Below are 17526 nucleotides of genomic sequence, written 5' to 3' on the forward strand. Positions count from 1 at the left end.
AATGTATACATCAGCTCTGCAACAAACTAACTTAATCTACAATAACTGATTCTACACTACATTGAAATTATGTTCCTGAGACATCCAGAGCTTAATTGACTACATTTCCTGTTTTATAAGTCAGAAATGTATCATTTAGACTACGATAACAATAACAAAAATAATGATAAATTATTGCAGCGAAAAAGACACTATGCTAGGTACTTCATTTATATAATTTTATGCAATTCTTATAATCACCCTGCTTTGGTGATTTTTTTAGCCTTATTTTGCAATGTGAGAACTGAGATGAAGAAAGCTGAAGCAATCTGTCTAAGGTAGCACAGCTAGTAAATAACAGAGCTAAAATTCAAAGCCAGGTTTTTCTGATGCCAAAACCGTCTAAATACTGAATCTGAATGAAAATGCCAATGTTAATAAATTGATGCCAAATTGGTCAAGTATAAAATATAAAAAGGTATAGTCTCTATTCTAGAAAATTTTCCTATCCTAAACTCACCCATTCTTCCACAGTTCCATATTTCAAAGATTGTGATGTTAATACAATGAAGCACTACTTCTTTTCAAACATGCATGAGATTAACTTTAAGGATTCCTTTATTTCCTTAGCATACCCAGAACTCACCGTGACCAGACACAATATGAGAAAATAAAATCACTTGACTACTGATCAAGATTTAGCATTTTCCTTCCACTTCCTTTTGGGTCTTAAGATCCCTTTCTCCCAACCTACCTAAAATTTTTTTTTTTCTTAAAGCATAGATATCTACGTATTTTATTTCAAATTACCTTACTTTTTAAAATGTAACACACTTTCTTCCAAGTCATTGTCATGTTTCCCCTTTTGCCCTTTCAATCATCATCAAACAATTTTCTAACAATTGAGTACAATCTGTTACATTTCTGTGTCCCAAAATGTAAGTGTGAAACCAACAATACTATAGACTACTACTGTGGTTTAAAAAAAAAATAATTCTGAAGTACTATCACTGTCCAGATTTATACAGATATGTCTATAGGAAAATTCTGAGGGTTCTACATGTATATGCATGATACTTAAGACTAACTGGAAATTCCTGTTTAGAGTTCCTGTTTAGAGTTCCTAGTTCTCACCGCTCTTAGTATGATGCAGATTTTATGATGAATTATTAAATTTCTATCTCCTTGTCACAAGGAAGTAACTCAGCAAAAATCACACCTGCTTTCCTTAGCAGGGAGGGTATTTTACAATAAAGAGATGTTGCAGCCCTTGTGGGAGCACTACTTAAAAAATGATGGAGTGGCAGAAGATGGCGGCATAGAGAGGAGTGGAAGCTAAGCAGTCCCCCTGGAACAACTGAAAAAAACAGAAATAACTAGTAAATAATCTGGAATAACTGCAGGGGGACAAACGTGACTGTCCACTCATCATACAACCTGAATGGGAGGAATGCCCGAGATCACAGCATAAAATCTGTAGTAAAAACTGCGGATCCAAATCGGGAGACCCCTCCCCCACAGCCTGAGCTACAAAGCCTCGTGGTGCCAGAGAGAAGCTTTCCCCAAGCAAGTGAATATAGCTCAGCTGAGCTCCAACTGGGGTTTTAATTAGCGAGTATGAACTTATCACTACAACGTATGAATCCCCAACAAGTAGACAGAGGCTTTGGTGACGACTGACCTTGGAGAGCTGAAGGGTCACCTCGGACTAGCTCTGTTCCTTTTTCAACTCAGGGGAGAAAGCCTCAGCCATTTTCAGTTCCCAGTTCTGTGACCCAGACAAGGTTATAGCACAGGCAGAGAGAGACCACTGAAATGCTAATAACCTCCGTGTAGTGGGTCTATCTTCTCTAAGAGGAAAGGGGTGGGACCCAGCTCTACTACCTGCCTTTCATTCTGAACTTGGGGAAAAAGAGCCACACCTCCTTACAACAGTCTAGAATTACAGGCTGACAGGCACCACCTGCTGGGCAGAGAAGCACAGTGACCGGAGGCATCACAGGGTGTACCAATTTTCTAAGACACACCATCAGGGAAACCAGATACTGAATATTTCTTCCTTCTGGGACCTGAGCCCATTTTGGTCTGGGGAGGCCTGATTGGGGTAACCATGGAAACCATGCCTAGACAACACAAAACTACAACCTACACCAAGAAAAATGACGTTATGGCCCAGTCAGGAGAACAAACTTGCACTTCAACTGTGATGCAGGAATTGAAACAACTAATAATAAGTCAATTCAAAAAGTTTAGGGAAGATATGGTGAAAGAGCTGAACTGTATAATGAAAACACAGGACGTACATAAAGTTGAAACTGAAAGATCAAAAAACCAACTGGCGGAATCCATGGAAATGAAAGGCACAACACAAGAGATGAAAGACACACTGGAAACATACAACAGCAGACCTAAAGAGGCAGAAGAACACACTCAGGAACTGGAGAACAAGGCAACTGAAAGTCTACACACAAAAGAACAGATAGAGAAAAGAATGGAAAAATACAAGCAACGTCTCTGGGAACTTAAAGACAAAACGAAAAGCAAGAATTTACGTGTCATTGGTGTCCCAGAAGGAGAAGAGAAGGGAAAAGGGGCAGAAGCAATAATAGAGGAAAAAATCAATGAAAATTTCCCATCTCTTATGAAAGACATAAAATTATGGATCCAAGAAGTGCAGCGTACCCCAAATAGAATAGATCTGAATAGGCCTACGCTGAGACACTTAATAATCAGTTTATCAAACATCAAAGATTAAGAGAGAATCCTGAAAGCAGCAAGAGAGAAATGATCTATCACATACAAAAGAAGCTTGATAAGACTATGTTTGGATTTCTCAACAGACACCATGGAGGAGACAAGAAGGAAGTGGGGTGATACATTTAAGATACTGAAAGAGAAAAACCCCCAACCAAGAATCCTATATTCAGCAAAACTATCCTTCAGATATGAGGGAAAGCTTAAAATACTCTCTGACAAACAGACAATGACCGAGTTTGTGAACAAGAAACCTGCTCTACAGGAAACACTAAAGGAAGCACTGCAGACAGAAAGGAAAAGACAGGACTGACAGGTTTGGAAAGCAATTTTGGGAGATAGTAGCACAGCAATGTAAGTACACTGAACAAAGATGACTGTGAATATTGTTGAAAGAGGAAGTCTGGGATCATGTGGGCCACCAGAACAAAAGATGAACGATAAAGACTGGGACTGTGTAACTCAGGGAAACCTAGGGTGCTCAACGATTGTAATAAAAGGTACAAATATGTTTTTACGTGAGGTAGAACAAATGAATGTCAACATTGCAAGGTGTTAAAAATAGGGTGGGATTGGGGGGAAAATACAATCAATGCAAACTAGAGGCTAGAATTAACAGAAACATTGTATTATGCTTCCTTTAATGTAACAAAAGCAACATACCAAAGCTGAATGCATATGGGGGGGTGGGGAACAGGGGAAGGGTATGGGACTCCTGGCATTGGTGACGCTGTCTCTTTATTCTACTTTAGGTTAATGCTGTCTTTCCTTTTGTCACCTTCTAGCTATCAAGTTTTTTTGTTTGTTTTTCTTTCTCTTGCCTTTTTCTTTTGCAACTCTGCCTTCTTTGACTCTTCCCTCCATCTTTGTAGAAGAAATGTCCTTATATAGAGAGTGGCGATGGTGCTCAATACATAAATACAGGGAACCAAGAATTGTTTACTCAGGATGGAATGTATAATGTTTGAACAAAACCATCTTAAAAGAAATGGGTTGATGAAGAAACCTTGAGGGCACTATACTGAGTGAAATAAGACAGACACATAAAGGCAAATATTGCAGGGTCTCACTGATATGAACTAATTATAATATGTAAACTCATAGACATGAAATATAAGTTACTAGGATATAGAATGAGGCTAAAGAATGGGAAGCAGTTGCTTATTATGAGCAGAATGCTCAACTAGGGTGAACTTAAACATTTGGAAATGGACAGGGGTGATGGTAGCATGTAATGAGAATAACTAACAGTGCTAAAAGGTGTGTGAAGGTGGTGGAAAGGGTAAGCTCAGAGTCACACATGTCACCAGAAGGAAAGTCGGAGGTTAAAAGATGGGAATGTATAAAATAGTGAATCTTGTGGTGGACAATGTCTGTGATTAACTATACAAATATTAGAAATCTCTCTCATGAACTAGAACAAATGTATGACACTAACTAGAAGTTAATAATACAGAGTCATATAGGGAAAAAATATATGCCTATTGCAAACTATATACTACAGTTAGTAGTATTTTAACATTCTTTCATCAACAGTAACAAATGTACTATACCAAAACTATGTATCAATAATGGGGGGGGTAGAAAGCCAGGAACTGCGTGGACTGGACACCAGAGCAATCTGACTTTGGGCATACTTCATACAACACTCATGAAAACGTGGAACTGCTGAGATCAGTGAAATCTGTAGGTTTTTGCGGCCAGGGGACCCGTGCCCGTCCCTGCCAGCCTCAGTCCCATGGGAGGAGGGGCCGTCAGCTCCGGGAAGGAGAAGGGAGAACTGCAAGGGCAGGCCTTATCGGAAACTCATTCTACTGATCCAAACTCCAACCATAGATAGACTGAGACCAGACACCAGAGAATCTGAGAGCAGCCAGCCCAGCAGAGAGGAGACAGGTATAGAAAATAAATAACACGAAAAACTCCAAAATAAAAGCGGAGGATTTTTGAAGTTCTGGTGAACATAGAAAGGGGAAGGGCAGAGCTCAGGCCCTGAGGCACATATGCAAATCCCGAAGAAAAGCTGATCTCTCTGCCCTGTGGACCTTTCCTTAATGGCCCTGGTTGCTTTGTCTCTTAGCATTTTATTTCAATAACCCATTTTTTTTTTTAATCCTTTTTTCTTTTTCTAAAACAATTACTCTAAGAAGCCCAATACAGAAAGCTTCAAAGACTTGCAATTTGGGCAGGTCAAGTCAAGAGCAGAACTAAGAGAGCTCTGAGACAAAACGCAATAATCCAGTGGCCGAGAAAATTCACTAAACACCACAACCTCCCAAGAAAAGGGGGGTGTCCGCTCACAGCCATCATCCTGGTGGACAGGAAACACTCCTGCCCATCGCCAGCCCCATAGCCCAGAGCTGCCCCAGACAACCCAGTGTGACGGAAGTGCTTCAAATAACAGGCACACACCACAAAACTGGGCGTGGACATTAGCCTTCCCTGCAACCTCAGCTGATTGTCCCAGAGTTGGGAAGGTGGAGCAGTGTGAATTAACAAAGCCCCATTCAGCCATCATTTCAGCAGACTGGGAGCCTCCCTATACAGCCCAGCAGCCCAGAACTGCCCTGGGGGGACGGCACTCACCTGTGACATAGCACAGTCATCCCTCAACAGAGGACCCGGGGTGCACGGCCTGGAAGAGGGGCCCACTTGCAAGTCTCTGGAGCCATACGCCAATACCAAGGACTTGTGGGTCAGTGGCAGAGACAAACTGTGGCAGGACTGAACTGAAGGATTAGACTATTGCAGCAGCTTTAAAACTCTAGGATCACCAGGGAGATTTGATTGTTAGGGCCACCCCCCCTCCCTGACTGCCCAGAAACACGCCCCATATACAGGGCAGGCAACACCAACTACACACGCAAGCTTGGTACACCAATTGGACCCCACAAGACTCACTTCCCCACTCACCAAAAAGGCTAAGCAGGGGAGAACTGGCTTGTGGAGAACAGGTGGCTCGTGGATGCCATCTGCTGGTTAGTTAGAGAAAGTGTACTCCACGAAGCTGTAGATCTGATAAATTAGAGATAAGGACTTCAATTGGTCTACAAATCCTAAAAGAACCCTATCAAGTTCAGCAAATGCCAAGAGGCCAAAAACAACAGAAAATTATAAAGCATATGAAAAAACCAGAGGATATGGATAACCCAAGCCCAAGCACCCAAATCAAAAGATCAGAAGAGACACAGCACCTAGACCAGCTACTCAAAGAACTAAAGATGAACAATGAGACCATAGTACGGGATACAAAGGAAATCAGGAAGACCCTAGAAGAGCATAAAGAAGACATTGCAAGACTAAATAAAAAAATGGATGATCTTATGGAAATTAAAGAAACTGTTGACCAAATTAAAAAGATTCTGGACACTCATAGTACAAGACTAGAGGAAGTTGAACAACGAATCAGTGACCTGGAAGATGACAGAATGGAAAATGAAAGCATAAAAGAATGGGGAAAAAAATTGAAAAAATCTAAATGGACCTCAGGGATATGATAGATAATATGAAACGTCCGAATATAAGACTCATTGGTGTCCCAGAAGGGGAAGAAAAGGGTAAAGGTCTAGGAAGAGTATTCAAAGAAATTGTTGGGGAAAACTTCCCAAATCTTCTAAACAACATAAATACACAAATCATAAATGCTCAGCGAACTCCAAATAGAATAAATCCAAATAAACCCACTCCGAGACATATACTGATCACACTGTCAAACACAGAAGAGAAGGAGCAAGTTCTGAAAGCAGCAAGAGAAAAGCAATTCACCACATACAAAGGAAACAGCATAAGACTAAGTAGTGACTACTCAGCAGCCACCATGGAGGCGAGAAGGCAGTGGCACGATATATTTAAAATTCTGAGTGAGAAAAATTTCCAGCCAAGAATACTTTATCCAGCAAAGCTCTCCTTCAAATTTGAGGGAGAGCTTAAATTTTTCACAGACAAACAAATGCTGAGAGAATTTGCTAACAAGAGACCTGCCCTACTGGAGATACTCAAGGGAGCCCTACAGACAGAGAAACAAAGAAAGGACAGAGAGACTTGGAGAAAGGTTCAGTACTAAAGAGATTCGGTATGGGTACAATAAAGGATATTAATAGAGAGAGGGGAAAAATATATATGACAAACATAAAACAAAGGATAAGATGGCTGATTCAAGAAATGCCTTCACGGTTATAACGTTGAATGTAAATGGATTAAACTCCCCAATTAAAAGATATAGATTCGCAGAATGGATCAAAAAAAATGAACCATCAATATGTTGCATACAAGAGACTCATCTTAGACACAGGGACACAAAGAAACTGAAAGTGAAAGGATGGAAAAAAATATTTCATGCAAGCTACACCCAAAAGAAAGCAGGTGTAGCAATATTAATCTCAGATAAAATAGACTTCAAATGCAGGGATGTTTTGAGAGACAAAGAAGGCCACTACGTACTAATAAAAGGGGCAATTCAACAAGAAGAAATAACAATCGTAAATGTCTACGCACCCAATCAAGGTGCCACAAAATACATGAGAGAAACACTGGCAAAACTAAAGGAAGCAATTGATGTTTCTACAATAATTGTGGGAGACTTCAACACATCACTCTCTCCTATAGATAGATCAACCAGACAGAAGACCAATAAGGAAATTGAAAACCTAAACAATCTGATAAATGAATTAGATTTAACAGACATATACAGGACATTACATCCCAAATCACCAGGATACACATACTTTTCTAGTGCTCACGGAACTTTCTCCAGAATAGATCATATGCTGGGACATAAAACAAGCCTCAATAAATTTAAAGAGATTGAAATTATTCAAAGCACATTCTCTGACCACAGTAGAATACAATTAGAAGTCAATAACCATCAGAGACTTAGAAAATTCACAAATACCTGGAGGTTAAACAACACACTCCTAAACAATCAGTGGGTTAAAGAAGAAATAGCAAGAGAAATTGCTAAATATATAGAGACGAATGAAAATGAGAACACAACATACCAAAACCTATGGGATGCAGCAATAGCAGTGCTGAGGGGGAAATTTATAGCACTAAACGCATATATTAAAAAGGAAGAAAGAGCCAAAATCAAAGAACTAATGGATCAACTGAAGAAGCTAGAAAATGAACAGCAAACCAATCCTAAACCAAGTAGAAGAAAAGAAATAACAAGGATTAAAGCAGAAATAAATGACATAGAGAACAAGAAAACAATAGAGAGGATAAATATCACGAAAAGTTGGTTCTTTGAGAAGATCAACAAGATTGACAAGCCCCTAGCTACACTGACAAAATCAAAAAGAGAGAAGACCCATATAAACAAAATAATGAATGAAAAAGGTGAGATAACTGCAGATCCTGAAGAAATTAAAAAAATTATAAGAGGATATTATGAACTACCGTATGGCAACAAACTGGATAATGTAGAAGAAATGGACAATTTCCTGGAAACATATGAACAACCTAGACTGACCAGAGAAGAAACAGAAGACCTCAACCAACCCATCACAAGCAAAGAGATCCAATCAGTCATCAAAAATCTTCCCACAAATAAATGCCCAGGGCCAGATGGCTTCGCAGGGGAATTCTACCAAACTTTCCAGAAAGAACTGACACCAATCTTACTCAAATTCTTTCAAAACATTGAAGAAAATGGAACACTACCTAACTCATTTTATGAAGCTAACAACAATCTAATACCAAAACCAGGCAAAGATGCTACAAAAAAGGAACACTACCGGCCAATCTCCCTAATGAATACAGATGCAAAAATCCTCAACAAAATACTTGCAAATCGAATCCAAAGACACATTAAAAAAATCATACACCATGACCAAGTGGGGTTCATTCCAGGCATGCAAGGCTGGTTCAACATAAGAAAATGAATGAATGTATTACAACACATTAACAAGTCAAAAGGGAAAAATCAATTGATCATCTCAATAGATGCTGAAAAAGCATGTGACAAAATCCAACATCCGTTTTTGATAAAAACACTTCAAAAGGTAGGAATTGAAGGAAACTTCCTCAACATGATAAAGAGCATATATGAAAAACCCACAGCCAGCATAGTACTCAATGGTGAGAGACTGAAAGCCTTCCCTCTAAGATCAGGAACAAGACAAGGATGCCCGCTGTCACCACTGCTATTCAACATTGTGCTGGAAGTGCCAGCCAGGGCAATCCAGCAAGACAAAGAAATAAAAGGCATCCAAATTGGAAAAGAAGAAGTAAAAGTGTCATTGTTTGCAGACGATATGATCTTATATCTAGAAAACCCTGAGAAATCGACGATACAGCTACCAGAGCTAATAAACAAATTTAGCAAAGTAGCGGGATACAAGATTAATGCACATAAGTCAGTAATGTTTCTATATGCTAGAAATGAACAAACTGAAGAGACACTCAAGAAAAAGATACCATTTTCAATAGCAACTAAAAAAATCAAGTACCTAGGAATAAACTTAACCAAAGATGTAAAAGACCTATACAAAGAAAACTACATAACTCTACTAAAAGAAATAGAAGGGGACCTTAAAAGATGGAAAAATATTCCATGTTCATGGATAGGAAGGCTAAATGTCATTAAGATGTCAATTCTACCCAAACTCATCTACAGATTCAATGCAATCCCAATCAAAATTCCAACAACCTACTTTGCAGACTTGGAAAAGCTAGTTATCAAATTTATTTGGAAAGGGAAGATGCCTCGAATTGCTAAAGACACTCTAAAAAAGAAAAACGAAGTGGGAGGACTTACACTCCCTGACTTTGAAGCTTATTATAAAGCCACAGTTGCCAAAACAGCATGGTACTGGCACAAAGATAGACATATAGATCAATGGAATCGAATTGAGAATTCTGAGATAGACCCTCAGATCTATGGCTGACTGATCTTTGATAAGGCCCCCAAAGTCACTGAACTGAGTCATAATGGTCTTTTCAACAAATGGGGCTGGGAGAGTTGGATATCCATATCCAAAAGAATGAAAGAAGGACCCCTACCTCACCCCGTACACAAAAATTAACTCAAAATGGACCAAAGATCTCAATATAAAAGAAAGTACCATAAAACTCCTAGAAGATAATGTAGGTAAACATCTTCAAGACCTTGTATTAGGCGGCCACTTCCTAGACTTTACACCCAAAGCACAAGCAACAAAAGAGAAAATAGATAAATGGGAACTCCTCAAGCTTAGAAGTTTCTGCACCTCAAAGGAATTTCTCAAAAAGGTAAAGAGGCAGCCAACTCAATGGGAAAAAATTTTTGGAAACAATGTATCTGACAAAAGACTGATATCCTGCATATATAAAGAAATCCTACAACTCAATAACAATAGTACAGACAGCCCAATTATAAAATGGGCAAAAGATATGAAAAGGCAGTTCTCTGAAGAGGAAATACAAATGGCCAAGAAACACATGAAAAAATGTTCAGCTTCACTAGCTATTAGAGAGATGCAAATTAAGACCACAATGAGATACCGTCTAACACCGGTTAGAATGGCTGCCATTAAACAAACAGGAAACTACAAATGCTGGAGGGGATGTGTGGAGAAATTGGAACTCTTATTCATTGTTGGTGGGACTGTATAATGGTTCAGCCACTCTGGAAGTCAGTCTGGCAGTTCCTTAGAAAACTAGATATAGAGTTACCATTTGATCCAGCGATTGCACTTCTCGGTATATACCCAGAAGATCGGAAAGTAGTGACATGAACAGATATCTGCATGCCAATGTTCACAGCAGCATTCTTCACAATTGCCAAGAGATGGAAACAACCCAAATGTCCTTCAACAGATGAGTGGATAAATAAAATGCGGTATATACACACGATGGAATACTACGCGGCAGTAAGAAGGAACGATCTCGTGAAACGTATGACAACATGGATGAACCTTGAAGACATAATGCTGAGTGAAATAAGCCAGGCACAAAAAGAGAAATATTATATGCTACCACTAATGTGAACTTTGAAAAATGTAAAACAAATGGTTTATAATGTAGAATGTAGGGGAACTAGCAATAGAGAGCAATTAAGGAAGGGGGAACAATAATCCAAGAAGAACAGATAAGCTATTTAACGTTCTGGGGATGCCCAGGAATGACTATGGTCTGTTAATTTCTGATGGATATAGTAGGAACAAGTTCACAGAAATGTTGCTATATTATGCAACTTTCTTGGGGTAAAGTAGGAACATGTTGGAAGTTAAGCAGTTATCTTAGGTTAGTTGTCTTTTTCTTACTCCCTTGCTATGGTCTCTTTGAAATGTTCTTTTATTGTATGTTTGTTTTCTTTTTAACTTTTTTTTCATACAGTTGATTTATAAAAGAAGGGAAAGTTAAAAAAAAAAAGAAAAAAAATAAGGCGGAGGGTGTGTGGTTAGGGGTATGGGAGGATGTGAGTTTCCTTTTTTTTTGTCTACTTCTTTCCTGGAGTAGGGAAAATATTCTAAAAATTGAAAAAAAAAATAATTGTGTTGATGGATGCACAGCTGTATGGTGGTGCCATGGGCAACTGATTGTACACTTTGGATCTTTGCATAGTTGTATGGTATCTGAACAATCTGAATAAAAAAAAATGATGAAGATTTTTAAAATCTGTTACAATAAGCATCACAAAAGAAAATATTTAGTAACATTTATAAGGAACACTGTAGACTGTTAACGGGAAGCCATGAAATTATAAAGTCTGCAACTATGTCAAAAATTTAGAAAATGAGAAAATATCCAACTAATGGCTGAAATGCACTCTTGGTCATTTCAGCAGCAGTATACTTCTAACATTGTGTCTCAGCTGTCCTTGACCCATGTTAGAGGAACTCACTAGAACATACTACCATAAATATGTTAAAGAAAAAAGGGAGACAACAAAAAAACAGCAAGCAAGTTGTTTTTCTTCAGAACAGACATGGAAAGGACACAGCAAGCTCATCATATATTGCTGAAGAGCAGCGGCTAATCTATTACTCTCATCTGTCCCCTGGGAAGGAAAATCGTTACCTGGAAAGGGCACAGGCTTGAGCTCTGTTTGGGATTTTCCTGAAGAACTCCCTATCACCACCTTTACTACATTTTTGCATTTAGAACAGATTTAAACCAGATATTAGCTTTGAATATTGTTTAACATTACCGTTTTCCCCATTGGACAACTAAGGTTTTGTTATTTTTTTTTTTTAGCACTTGGTGTTTGAAATTCACCAAGCCTGCTGTTACTAAGTAGAATGCAAAGGAGCACTGATATGTACGTATTAGTGAGAAACTTGTCCCATATGTTACACAAGGAGAAATGATGTTGTAACATGATTTCACATAGGTTCAAAATTTCAAGAAAATAAAAAGGTCAGAACTCTCCTGTCCCTTTCTGGAAAAGTCACCTGGTACAGGTCTACAATCACTTATCTGCAATTCTGAAATTGGAAAAGTTCTGAAAATACAAATATTTTTTGAAGCTTGTGGCAAACTCATTGGTAGCAAAGCTTAACCTGCACTGATTTAGGATTAGGGTTTAATGTGGCTCTTCACATGATGCGCTACAGAAATGTCAATGCATTTGATTAGAGGGTATTGCCCCAGACTTCAGTAGGGGTGTGTTTCAGTTTCCTTGGCTACTTAAGCAAATATCATGCAATGGGTTGGGTTAAGCAATGAGAGTTTATTAGCTCATGGTTTTGAGGCTAGGTAAAGTCCTAATCAAGGAATCGTGAAGGTGATGGTTTCTGATGAAGAGTGATATTCTAAGGCTGGCTGCTGGTTATCCTTAATCCCATGGCAAGGCACATGACAGCCTCTCTTGGCGTCTCTTTTTTCCAGGTTCCACCGATCTTCAGCTTCTTGCTCCCTGGGGCTTTTTCTCTATCTGTCTTCACTACATTCTGCTTATAAAGGACTCCAATAATTGGATTAAGACCCATCCTGACTGAGCTGAAATAACTTCACCAAAAGGTCCTACTTACAATGAGTTCACACCTACAGGAATGGATTAAGTTTAAGAACTTGTTTTTTCCCAGACACATAGCTCCAACCTATTTGGACTATGAATAAAGAATTGCAGACCTCTACTCCCTGTTGTTTGCTTCTCAGTCATTGCCTACACGAGGTGCATTCTTTGCCTCAGAACCTTTTGAATGACTGAAGATTACATGATCAAGTAAAAGGCTGGAAGCTGTACAGACAGTATCTGTATATTGTTTGGATTTTGTAAGTGAGAAGGAATATATACAATATAAAACCTTTTGATGGGTCTCTGACTCTTTGGGCAAGGAAGATAGCCCCAATTTTGGAAGATCTTAAGACAGTAAGATGTGGATGACTTTAAAAAAAAAAAGCCGTAACGTAAAAGGTCTTGTCATTTTGATGAATCCACTAATAGCAATATCCATACTAAAAACTACCCATTGTAAATTGGAAGGAAGTATTCTCTCATATTCACTTCATACATCATGAAGCCAGTCCACTTCAGTCTATGTTTAAGTACCAAAGAAATCAAAGAGTAAGTGATATGATCATTGGGCTATGCCATTAAATTTTCTAAAAATTACTTTGTTAATGCCGAGGAAGATCACCTAATGTGTTCCTTTTCACCAGAATATAGGCTCTATGAGAAAGGAATTTGTCCACATTTGTTTCTCTCAAAATTCTTTTCAGCTATTTCCTGATGTACAGTATTGATTTCCATTCAAGTCAGTTTAAAAAACAAAATTCTAAATGTTGAACTCATTTACTGATTTATTTAAAAATAAATTATTACATTTATGGGGCAAATTCCCTTTATCCTGTGCCCCCTCTAGTTCCACTCTCTTTCCCTACACAGCTGAATTTTGTTTTGTTTTTTTTCATAGATGAGTATGCATTTGATGTCTCCAATTCTTAACCTTCCATTAAACCCTCTTATCCACCAGAATTTGGTTTTCCACCCCCACTACTCCACAGTATTTACCAAGGTTACACAATGACCTCCTTGTTGCTATCTCCATTTTCTTCTTTTATTTGACACTGCTCTAGCATTCGGTACTGCTAACCCACTTCCTTCTTACAGAAATACCATGTTCACCTGGGTTTCCTCCTCTCTCTCTTTCTCTGTCTATTCCTTTAATATTCATCATCACTCAGAGTTCAATCTTTGGTCAGGGATTTTTGTTTTGTTCACTGCTGTATACATAACATAACAGGTTCCCAATGCATATTTGTTAAATGAATGAATGAATGATCATTTCTTTCACCATATTCCCCATCTCCACCCTCCAATCTTCAACTAATATATATGAGAATTCCTTTATCTCTAGCCCAATCTTCTCTACAGACTTCCAAATCCTTATGTCCAATTGCTTAATAGAAACCTCCATGCAGATGTCCCAAAGCTTCTCCAAACTAAGTCCAAATTGTAACTCATCATTCCTTCCTCTCTACCTCAAACTGGTTCTCTGTCTAAGACATCTATAAAGCTCTCCACATGGCAGTTTCCTCTTTCTCACTCCCAGTCAGTCACCAAATCCTGTGGATTCTACTTCAGTTTACAGGATGTAGAATCACACCTGTCCTATTTTTTTCTCATTCTTACTGCCACTGTACATGGGGGTTGGAGGAAGGTTCCATTTAGGGAAGATCTCATAATGAGACAGTCTTAAAGAAAACAACTTGGAGGTGCCTGGCCTAAATTAAGAAATTTGTGAAGTCCCTAGACACACAGCACTACATTCCACTACAGAGGCTCCTGTCACCACTTATCTATCCAGGTCTAGAATAAAGCTGTCTTGATAAACTAATCAGGAAGGGAAGGACTCACAGCTTACTTTTCAGTTCGTAGTACTGAACTTTGTCTAGTCTGATTCATTAATGTTTTAGGCTCAAAGTCAGGTTAAACCTGAGTCTACCAATGGGTATTTCCCTCCTATTAGTTAATCTATTCTTCAATCACAAGAGCTCTTTATACATCCCCAGGCCAAGGCAGCCCATATCCTATTTTTGGTATCTGTTCACTAGGAAGGGATTGTTAAAATTGAGCCTGGTCACAAATAGCAAAGGCTTTCTTTAATCCATCGTTGCTTCTCTTGATTACATGGTTTTATACTATGTTTGAAGAAAATGCTTTGAAAAGTTTGCACTTTGTTGCAGACAATGAAATGTCTCTTCCTAAGTCACTCAGGAAATATAAATACTGAGATAAAGATTAGTAAGTCTGGGAGTTTGCTGAACTAATATGACAGAGACCTTACTGTTCCTTAACCATATATGAATCATCATACCCTCCCAGACTAGGATTCTCAAACTTAAAACAGAAAGATAGGGAAATGCAACAGGGAGCCCTCGAAATCATAGGTGGGATCAGCTGTATTAGCAAAAACTTTCTTAGACTAACTCTAGACCAGCCATAACTTATACCAATCTAGGGATATACCAGATAGTACAAAATTTAGTCTAAATCCAAGTGGGCAAATGAACAGAAAATAATGTTCAAGTTAGGGCATGGGCATTATGAATTCTCCATGATGCCAAAGTGTCCTCCCTCAGGTGGTCTTAGGCAAAAGCTATTATAGATCACTTAGCAATGTATAATCATCAGGGCGGAGAATTAACTGCTAACAATTCAGTAGTTGAGAAAACTGGCAGAGGTAGGAAAGCTGTTAGGAAAGATAATTTAGAAGTCTAAGAAGTGTCTGCACTCAAGTGGCTGAAGTTGAACTAACCTAAGGGAGGAGGTGAGTGGGGCCATAATAATGGAGATAAACTGTCTGGCCAAGGATCAAATACTTTTGAGCAAGGAGAGCAGCAAATCACGTTGATGGGGGATGGGGGAGTGGAATGCCAAAACAACAAAAAAGCAAAATACACAGCAGATATCTAGGGGATGTGGTTCAACTAACTGGCATGAGAACTACCTGGATGGTCTGTTAGAAAACAGACTGATAGGTACCTATTCCCTGCAGTTCCAGATTCAACAGGAGTGGCTCAATAATTTGCACTGCTAATAAGCTCCAACAAGATACCGATGCTGCTAGTTCAGAAGATTATACTTTCAGAACCACTGGCCATGGTATTAGATCAAGGTTCTTGATCTCTATAGGAAAGAAAATATGAGCAAGGCAGAGTCCCAGAGTTCTAGCCAAATGAGCTGGGAGAGGCTCCATAAAAAATGGTCTGAGCACTTAGAAGTGGAAGGGTAACATTCAGAACCAAGGGACAAGAACTGAGAAGCACAGAGGGAACTCATCAGCTGTAGTAGTAATAAAAGCTTCCACCATATACCAGTCACTGTGCTTAGTGCCTCATATGCATTATATTTTCTTTCATACTAAAACAACCAAGTGACATAGATATTACTATAATTCATATTTTTTTAGATGAGAAAGTGATATTAGAGATGTTACATAACTTGCTCCAGGTGAAAGATCTAATAGGTGCCCAGCCAAGACTAGAATCTTTGGCTTATGCATCATCCAGCATCAACACAAGTGGGTATCTCTCCTCCTACAGATATAGCTGCAACAAGGATATACACTTCTTATGGTCATAACCACACTTTTAATGCCAATTCTTAAGCTGCTTTTCTGTAGTAGGATGATAATTGAAATTAACTCCTGAGTTCACAGGTCATCCTCAAACAAAGAAGTCTAAATACAGATCAAGAAGGGGGAGGTAAACTGGTTTTCTGAAGACCAAGTTTGCTGGTTTGTCTATCTTCTATTCCTTTTCTGTGAACACCTAAATATGCAAAGGGAATTCTTAACGCACTTTCAATCACCCCAATATTTACATATCGAATAGCCTCTCCTGGTATCTTTCCTTCTTCACTTACCTCAAAGAATTGCTGTGAGGAGTAAGTGAAATTAGGTAAAGTGGTTACTGCGGTTAGATTCAGTGAAAATAACTATTAAATTACCATTATATGCAAGTGTGTTGCAAGATCCGTAGCTCACAAGAGAGGTGAAGACTGGAGGCCCAAATTTGTGAGTTATTACCCTACTGGAGGTAGTTCAAGTACTCAAAGGACAACGAGGAAGTTTAAGTCCCCAGGCTTAAAAACACTGAGAAGCATCAGTGTTTGCGGGGCAAGTAAAGAAAAATAAACTACTAACGAGATTTTCAGAAACAATCACAGGGACATTAAGCCGGAATGGGGCAGGAGAGTGGAATTACGACCATCTTTCATTCAACTACAGTTTACCAATCCCACCTCCATGGCTCTGGGACCCGAACCACACTCCATAAGAAAGGAGAACCACCGATGGCGCTGGATTTCAGTAACAAAACAAAACAAAACAAAACAAAACAGCCCAAGAATTCTCACAAGAAAGATAAACCCGTCCGCACACGGGAGGTGAGAGCTCCCCACAACCTCCTCCACTCTCGCTCGGGTTCCTCCGCGCGACCCGAGCTCATACCCCCACCTTCCGGGCCGGCCCGCGGCGGGTGGGGCAGCAGTTTACCGCCCAAGAACAAACGACAGGAACCGCACCCACTCTTGAGCCCTTTAACTTCCCACCCAACCCGACGCGCCACCCCCATTCCCGTTCGCTGCCTGCGGCGCATCCACGGAGTTCGGTAATTACCTAGAGCTCCACCGCGCTGCCATTACACCGGATATACCTCACTTCCCTTTCCCAGGCGCCAGCAGTGAAAGAAAGGCGGAACATTACATATATAAAAAAGTAACGCTGTTGGCTTTAATATGTTATACTATTAGTTTATTTTAAATACCACCTCGTAATACCAGATTCAGAACAGTCAATCTGGCCACATTTTCCTCTTACCAAAGCGGCGACAAAAGAGTAATTGATAGAAACTACAAAACCCGGC

At 39.2% G+C, this 17526-nt stretch overlaps 1 protein-coding gene across 1 annotated transcript in view; it reads right to left on the reverse strand.

Annotated features, from left to right (window-relative positions):
* The window catches only part of CWC22 (CWC22 spliceosome associated protein homolog), a 98657-nt gene extending 81326 nt beyond the window's left edge, over positions 1–17331 (reverse strand). Inside the window, exon 1 of the mRNA XM_037850050.1 lies at positions 17280–17331. The gene's annotated coding sequence lies outside the window, so the exon portion shown is untranslated. The remainder of the gene's footprint in view (positions 1–17279) is intronic.
* Between the last annotated feature and the right edge of the window lie 195 nt (positions 17332–17526).

Source organism: Choloepus didactylus, chromosome 9, assembly GCF_015220235.1.
Source record: "Choloepus didactylus isolate mChoDid1 chromosome 9, mChoDid1.pri, whole genome shotgun sequence".
Taxonomy (NCBI): domain Eukaryota; kingdom Metazoa; phylum Chordata; class Mammalia; order Pilosa; family Megalonychidae; genus Choloepus; species Choloepus didactylus.